This window comes from Colobus angolensis, unplaced genomic scaffold (assembly GCF_000951035.1).
Source record: "Colobus angolensis palliatus isolate OR3802 unplaced genomic scaffold, Cang.pa_1.0 Scaffold45, whole genome shotgun sequence".
Taxonomy (NCBI): domain Eukaryota; kingdom Metazoa; phylum Chordata; class Mammalia; order Primates; family Cercopithecidae; genus Colobus; species Colobus angolensis.
Genome location: NW_012117932.1, coordinates 4,598,954 through 4,606,651, shown reverse-complemented (window position 1 = coordinate 4,606,651; position 7,698 = coordinate 4,598,954). Strand labels below are relative to the sequence as shown.

Here is a 7,698-nt window from a genome sequence, read left to right as displayed (position 1 = left end):
GGTTCAAATGTGGTTGGTTTTGTCAAAGCCCCCAGCCCCCGGTGCAGATCTTAATTTGTAAGGAACATGTTCAGATACAGTTTGTACTGAGATCCTGTCAACTTCTAACGCCAGCGGATCACCATTTTCTCTACTCGCCTGAGTATTTTAAGACTTTTCGTTGAAAATTCAAGATGACATTTTTTAGGCATAATTATGCAAACCAGTACCAGAAAGATCACCCTTCCTCTCAGAAAGGTACTGGAACTCTGAATACTTGGAAATACTTTGAAGGACTGCCTAGCAAATGGCCAAACTAATTTTTAATGCACATTTGGGGCTTATCCACTTTTTTTTTTAATTGAAAACGAGGCTCTAGACTTGGTGTCAAGGTAGGCCCTGTTGAAGTTCTTTGCCCAGTAGTGATGCTGGGTGTTACTGTTTATTAAAACTTGGACTGGCTAGATTATAATGTTTTGACCATACAAAGTCGGTTTTGAAATACATTTTGAAATATTTACTAATTATTTAGTGGCCCATACTGGTTTATGTTTTAACGGTCTGGTATTGATTGTTCTCAGTGGCTTAAGATTGAGAAGTGTGGCAGGTGATGCTGAAGCGGGGGAGAAGCGGCAGAGCCGGCCACACAGTGCAGGGGATGGAGACAGGTGCTGGGCTGGTCCTCCTGCGGCATTCTCAGTTGTTGGAGGGCAGTCATCCTCAGGCCATACCCAGCCAGAGGAGAAAAACAACAGTGTGAAGCCACACGTGAAAGCCGTCCAACGTCGGCTCTTCCGTCCAATTAAATTGTAGTTGATTGTGGTATGTCAGACTGAAGCATCTCTTTTATTTCGAGACAGTCTCGCTCTGTCGCCCAGGCTGAAGAGTAGTTACGCGATCTCCTATCACTGCAATCTCTGCCTCCTCTGTTCAAGCGATTCTTGTGCCTCAGCCTCCCGAGTAGCTGGGGTTACAGGCATGAGCCACCACACCCAGCAAATTTTTGTATGCTGGTCTCGAACTGCCGACCTCGGTGATCCACCCCTGTCAGCCTCCCAAAGCGCTGGGATTGTAGGCGTGAGCAACCGCCCCGGCCAAACTGAAGTATCTCCATGCACAGCTTTTGATAGAGGTAGCCATAGAATGTTAGAAATGAAACGACAGGTTCTGTTTTCACGTTTGATGGCACAGTTGAGAGTCAATAGGGACGCATTATGCTTAAGAGAAGCTGGAAATGAAGTGTTTGAAAACCCTTGCACACTACAGTGAAGCACTGTTAAGCAGCAAATAATGGAGTCAGCTGGGGCTTTGTCTCCTTTATTGCTGGGAGAATGTAGCAATAGAGGTTCTCATCGCCCTGTATTTAGTATGTTTGGTTTTAAGGACTGGACCCAGAGTTCCTGAAAGCCAGACTCTATAGTTGCTCAGTAAGTTCCAAGCACATAGCCGGCTTTGGGATGCGATTCGGTCGAGGTCTGTTGAATGAAGGTAGAGGCAGCAGGCAGTTTGTCCTTACCAGTGACCTGGAAGCCGGTGGCACTTCCTGAGTGAGCTCACTTACCTTCCCTGAATGGTGAGGCATGGATGAATATTCCTGGTGGTGCCACGTGTTAGAGGTGGTGAAAGGTCGAATGTTTACTTTATTAATATTACATTATGGCTTGGTTCTCTGTGTCAACAGCTATTTTTCTATGCTTTGGGTACGTATTTCCTAATATGTATCAGCACAGTAACGCTTAGCTGGAGACTTTGTCCTGTTAGTTGATAGATTAGTGGTAAGAGGTAGATTTGGTTATTTGGTTATCTCCTGTAGATGCTTAGCAATTTAAATTAGGAGGTTTTTCTTTTTTTTTTTTTTTTTGAGACGGAGTCTTGGTCTGTCGCCCGGGCTGGAGTGCAGTGGCCAGATCTCAGCTCACTGCAAGCTCCGCCTCCCGGGTTTACACCATTCTCCTGCCTCAGCCTCCCGAGTAGCTGGGACTACAGGCGCCCGCCACCTGCCCAGCTAGTTTTTTTTTGTATTTTTTAGTAGAGACGGGGTTTCACAGTGTTAGCCAGGATGGTCTCGATCTCCTGACCTCGTGATCCGCCCGTCTTGGCCTCCCAAAGTGCTGGGATTACAGACTTGAGCCACCGCGCCCGGCCGGAGGTTTTTCTTTAAGCCTGATTTTAAGTCTTTCCATCTTTAATTTAAATCCATTTCTTTTTACTCTGACCCCAGTGACTGTCATTGAGTATTTGCCTGACTTGCCATGCCAAATTGGTAGGCAGTGGTTTGGAATCTTCATTTTGAAATCCTGTTTCTCTCTCTCTCATACCCTTCACTGCTTGGTAAGTTTTTATACTTCTGAATGAGACCCAGGCTCTTGTGACCTACCATTTGCCTCCTTCATGATGAAACAACTCACAAGTTGGTAGACAGAGCCTCCAGTTGGCAGAATCCTATATAGAATGTGTCTTTAAAACTTGAAGAGTTTGAAGGTATTTATTATAGCCTGGAGAAGTCAGTTTTATGGCTATATCTTGGTAATAAGACATTTGACTAACTTGGCTTTAGTGGCTTTGGTCATTAACTGATTTTTGGAATCCACCTCCCTGCTGCCGGCTTGAGTCTTCATTTTAGTAACACACTGTGACTAACACCAAACATTTATTACACGTGTGTTTCAAGACAAGCGGGAGTGAGTTGCTCACTCTGGGGTCCAAATGAAGCAGAGTCAGTGGCAACCCATGTGTAGTGGGGAGATGGCCAGAATCCCGCTGGGGCCACTCCGTGGGCTGCCTTGCTCTTGATTTTCAGCAGGAAGCTGGTGGAAGCTGGGTTGGGCACCTGGCACTGCTCAACTTCTCAGTCAGAAAGGAAGAAGAAGAAAAAAAATCTATTAGGAGGTAAACTGTGTTTTAATACAAGATAAAACTCTTAATGTCACTTTCAGGATTAAAATGATGATAAAGTAAACATTTTTACTAATTTGATTCACTGACTGCAATTCAGTCTTTTTCTGCTAAAGCCTTTGAATGCTGTATTTCGGTGATCAGGTTTGTCAGTTTATGTTGTTAAAATTGTTAACAAGAAATGAGGAAGATTGCCTGCCGGGCGTGGTGGCTCACACCTGTAATCCCAGCACTTTGGGAGGCCGAGGCGGGCGGATCACTTGAGGTCAGGAATTCAAGACCAGCGTGGCCAATGTGGTGAAACCCCGTCTCTACTAAAAATACAAAAAAATTAGCCAGGTGTGGTTATGCGTGCCTGTAGACCCAGCTACTCGAGAGGCTGAGGCATGAGAATCATTTGAACCCAGGAGGCAGAAGTTGCAGTGAGCCGAGATCGTGTCACTGCACTCCAGCCCGGGTGACAGAGCGAGACTGTGTCTCAAAAAACAAACAAAAAATGGTCCTATTTTTATAATCTTTGAATTTAGAATTTTACTAGTTTTTTTTGTTTTTTGAGATGAAGTCTCGCTCTGTCACCCAGGCTGGAGTGTGGTGGCACGATGTCGGCTCACTGCAAGCTCCACTTCCCGGGTTCACGCCATTCTCCTGCCTCAGCCTCCCAAGTAACTGGGACTACGGGCGCCCACCACCACGCCCAGCTAATTTTTTGTATTTTTAGTAGAGATGAGGTTTCACCATGTTAGCCAGGATGGTCTTGATCTCCTGATCTTGTGATCCGTCCACCTTGGCCTCCCAAAGTGCTGGAATTACAGGTGTGAGCCACCGCACCCGGCCCATGCTTGGCTAATTTTTCTATTTTTTTTTTGTAGAGACGAGGCTTTGCCATGTTGCCCAGGCTGGTCTCTAACTCCTGGGTTCAAGTGATCTGCCAGCTGTGCTGAGATTACAGGTGTGAGCCACTGTGCCCGGTTAACAAATGCTTTATGAGAAAGGACTGATCTTCTGTTGCAGGATTTTCTAGCTGGCTCAGCCATTAAAAATAACTTACCTAGGTAACATTATTTGAAATATAGAAATTTGGCATTTTTGGGTCTTTAATATCTCGTCTGTCCACTGACAGTCTGTTGTAAAGTGGTGCTGATGCCTTCTACTTAGGAACACTAGGTATTTCGAGGAGGTGTTTAATATGTGCAAAAGATTATCATTATTACAGTTACTTTATTGAACAACTTCTTTAGGCGCTGTTAAGTTTTTTACTTAAAGTATCTTTTAAGAGTGACGACAGCTGTACAGCGTACAGATAATAATGCTTTTTTCTTTTCTTTTTTTTTTTTTTTTGAGACGGAGTCTCGCTCTGTCACCCAGGCTGGAGTGCAGTGGTGTGATCTTGGCTCACTGCAACCTCTGCCTCCCAGGTTCAAGCGATTTTCCTGCCTCAGCCTCCTGAGTAGCTGGGACTATAGGAGTGTGCCATCACACCTGGCTAATTTTTTGTATTTTTAGTAGAGACAGGGTTTCACTGTGTTAGCCAGGATAGTGTTGATCTCCTGACCTGGTGATCCGCCTGCCTTGGCCTCCCAAAGTCCTGGGATTACAGGTGAGTCACTGTGCTCGGTCACTACTTAGTGTTTGTAGTTACCTGTCGTGTCATTTATTTTCAACATGAGCTATCCACAGTAGGCTTTTTCTAACTTCCTTGGAGGAGAAGCGTTGGCTCACAGGAAAGCACACCTTGTGATGCTTGGATAGCTGTGGATTTGCCTTCCCAACTTTGCCTTTTTCTGATTTCTTGGCATATATAAACAGTTTAGAAAATCTGTATTTTGGTACTTTTCTAAACAGTAACTTATATTAAATTTGACTCCATTGCCTTCATATCTTTGCTACCAATTCCCTTAATTTTCTTGTTTAGTAATATGTATATTTGTCTGAACTGCCTTATTTTTTCTAACCAGGAACGATATAAATTAATTAGTGATTTATAAGTTGTTTTTAGCTTTTAGCATTTAAAAAAATCTTTCCTGTTGAAGAATCTGCTGCAGTGATCCATTCTAATCCTTTAGCAAATCTGAATTTGTTATTTCAGTTTTCTTGTGTTGATACTGGTGTTTTGTGCTCTCTGTATTGTCTTGCATTTGCTCTCAAGGTTTATCTGTGGCTTTTCTCTAGGCTTTAATCAGTAGTAGGGTAAGTAATATAATATTTCCTTAGTTTTCTGACACTCCCTGTGGATAATGCCAGTCTGCCTTCTTTGCTGTCTGTAAATGTTAAACTAAGGAGGAGTAGAGGGGGAGATGAAGAGTGTTGAATGGAGGTAATAAGAATCTAGCATTGGGCCAGGCTCGATGGCTCACACCTGTAATCCCAGAAATTTGGGAGGCAGGTGGATCACCTGAGTGCAGGAGTTTAAGAGCACCCTGGTCAACATGTCGAAACCCCATCTCTACTAAAAATACAAAAGTTAGCCGGTGGGTGCCTGTAATCCCAGCTGTTCGGGAGGCTGAGACAGGAGAATTGCTTGAACTCAGGAGGCGGAGATTGCAGTGAGCCGAGATCGCGCCACTGCACTCCAGCCTGGGCAACAGAGCAAGACTGAAGAAAAAAAAAATAAAAGAATATAGCCTTTAAGGTTTGCAAATTCTACAAGAGAAAGTAGGATTTGAGGAGAGGAGGAAAGAACATTTAAACACGGACATCTTTGAAATATGGTCATGGGGAGAGAGGATCTATTGATTTTATTTCATTTTTTTTATTTTTAAAACATTTTTTTTTGGGCTTAGTATGGTGGCTCACGCCTGTAATCCCAGCACTTTGGGAGGCCGAGGCAGGCGGATCACCTGAGGTCAGGAGTTCAAAACCAGCCTGGCCAATATGGTGAAACCCCGTCTCACTAAAAATACAAAAATTAGCCGGGCGTGATGGCAGGCACCTGTAATCCCAGCTGCTCGGGAGGCTGAGGCATGAGAATTGCTTGAACCTGAGAGGCGGAGGTTGCAGTGAGCCAAGATCGCGCAAGACTCCATCTGAGGGGGAAAAAAAAAAAAGAAACAGTTCTTTTGAAAGAGAGAAGTCTCCCGATGTTGCCCAGGCTGGTCTCAGACTCCTGGGCTGAAGTGATCCTCCTGCTTTGGCCTCCTAAAGTACTGGGATTGCAGGCGTGAGCCACCGCATCCAGACAGATCTGTTGATTTTAAAGTGGGTATGAGGCCTGAGGCCTGAGCCCTGAGCCCTGGAGTTCGAGACACAGCCTGGACAGCATAACAAGAAGCTGTCTCTTAAAAAAAAAAAAAAAAAAAATAGCCAGCTGTGGTAGTGTGGGCACCTATGTGATCCCAGCTGCTCAGGAGGCTGAGGTCAGAGGATGGCTTCAGCCGAGGAGTTGAGGCTGCAGTGAGCCATGTTCACGCCACTGCTGGATGACACAGTGGAACCCTGAGTCTAAATAAATAAATACATGAGTAAGTGGGAAGGAGGGAAGGAAGGAAGGATCTAGGTTTAAAAATTACTTGGCCTTGGTGGTTATGACTAAGCTGTATTAGATGAAGGGAGGAGCTAAAGATGGGGAAAGCATCCTTCAGAAACTTTTACTGCCCAAAAAATAGATATATGGTACAAAGTAACTTTGTTAGTGACAGATTGAATTTCTGCATTTACCTGTTTCTGAAATAAAATGAAAGGGATAAATAACCTTAGAATATTGATTTAAACTTCTATTTTATTTGAGACAAAGTCTCACTTGGTCACCCAGGCTGGAGTGCAGTGGTGCAGTCTCGGCTCACTGCAACCTCCGCTTCTAGGGCTCAAGTGATCCTCCCACCTCAGGCTCCCGAGTAGCTGGGACCGCAGGCAAGCGCCACCGTGCCCAGCTAATTTTTGTACTTTTCTGTAGGACAGGGTATCACCATGTTGCCCAGGCTGGTCTCGAACTCCTGAACTCAAGTGATCCACCTTGGCCTCCGAAAGTGCTGGGATTACAGGTATGAGCCATGTGCCCAGCCTAAGCATCTGTTTTTAAATTTAAAATAAGATCGTCTCTTTTTATAAAAGGAATCATAATTATAAACAAAAAGTTCATTGATTAGTGTGGGATTGCACTTTGCCTAGAAGACGTTCTATGTACCCCTGACTAACCAGTAGAATGTATGCTGACCAAGATCATCCTTGTCTATTCAGTGCATTATGATATGACATTTATGACTCTGGCAAGATAGATATGTCCAGCTGTACTGGAGACATGGCTTTAAACTTATTCTGAAAGGGAGGTGTCCAGAATGCAAACAGCTCTTGAAAAGTATTTGGAAATAATTTCAATATAAAGTCATTGGCTCATTTGATTATATGATTTTGAATTGCTGTCCAGTATGTGCCAGCAAAACCATCAGATTGTTAATATGAATTAGAAGCTCTGATTTGGAGCTGCTTAAGTTATGGATATTTTTCCTGACAGTTGAGTCTATAAACTTGTGGTCTTTATAAAACAATGTGCTTTTCTTATGAGCCAACATAAGTTAAGAAATTTTTGTGCTTACCCTTAGCATCATAAGGGATATAATATATCTTTTGTTTGTTTTAGGAGACTGTGTTATTTTTTTCTTTGTAAACACTCTGAGACATCTGTCCACGTATTACATTTCTTTAAACTCTTTTTAACAGTTTTTTAAAAAATTAATAATAGGTATCTGGATGGGCGTGGTGGCTCACGCCTGTAATCCCAGCACTTTGGGAGGCCGAGGCGGGCAGATCACGAGGTCGGGAGATCGAGACCATCCTGGCTAACATGGTGAAACCCCATCTCTATTAAAAATACAGAAAATTAGCCAGGCA

The 7,698-nt window shown here is 43.8% G+C and overlaps 1 protein-coding gene across 1 annotated transcript in view; it reads left to right on the top strand.

Moving 5' to 3' along the window:
• Nucleotides 1–572: 572 nt before the first annotated feature.
• Nucleotides 573–7,698, top strand: part of LPIN2 (lipin 2) — a 101,685-nt gene continuing 94,559 nt past the window's right edge. Inside the window, exon 1 of the mRNA XM_011957793.1 lies at nucleotides 573–801. The gene's annotated coding sequence lies outside the window, so the exon portion shown is untranslated. The remainder of the gene's footprint in view (nucleotides 802–7,698) is intronic.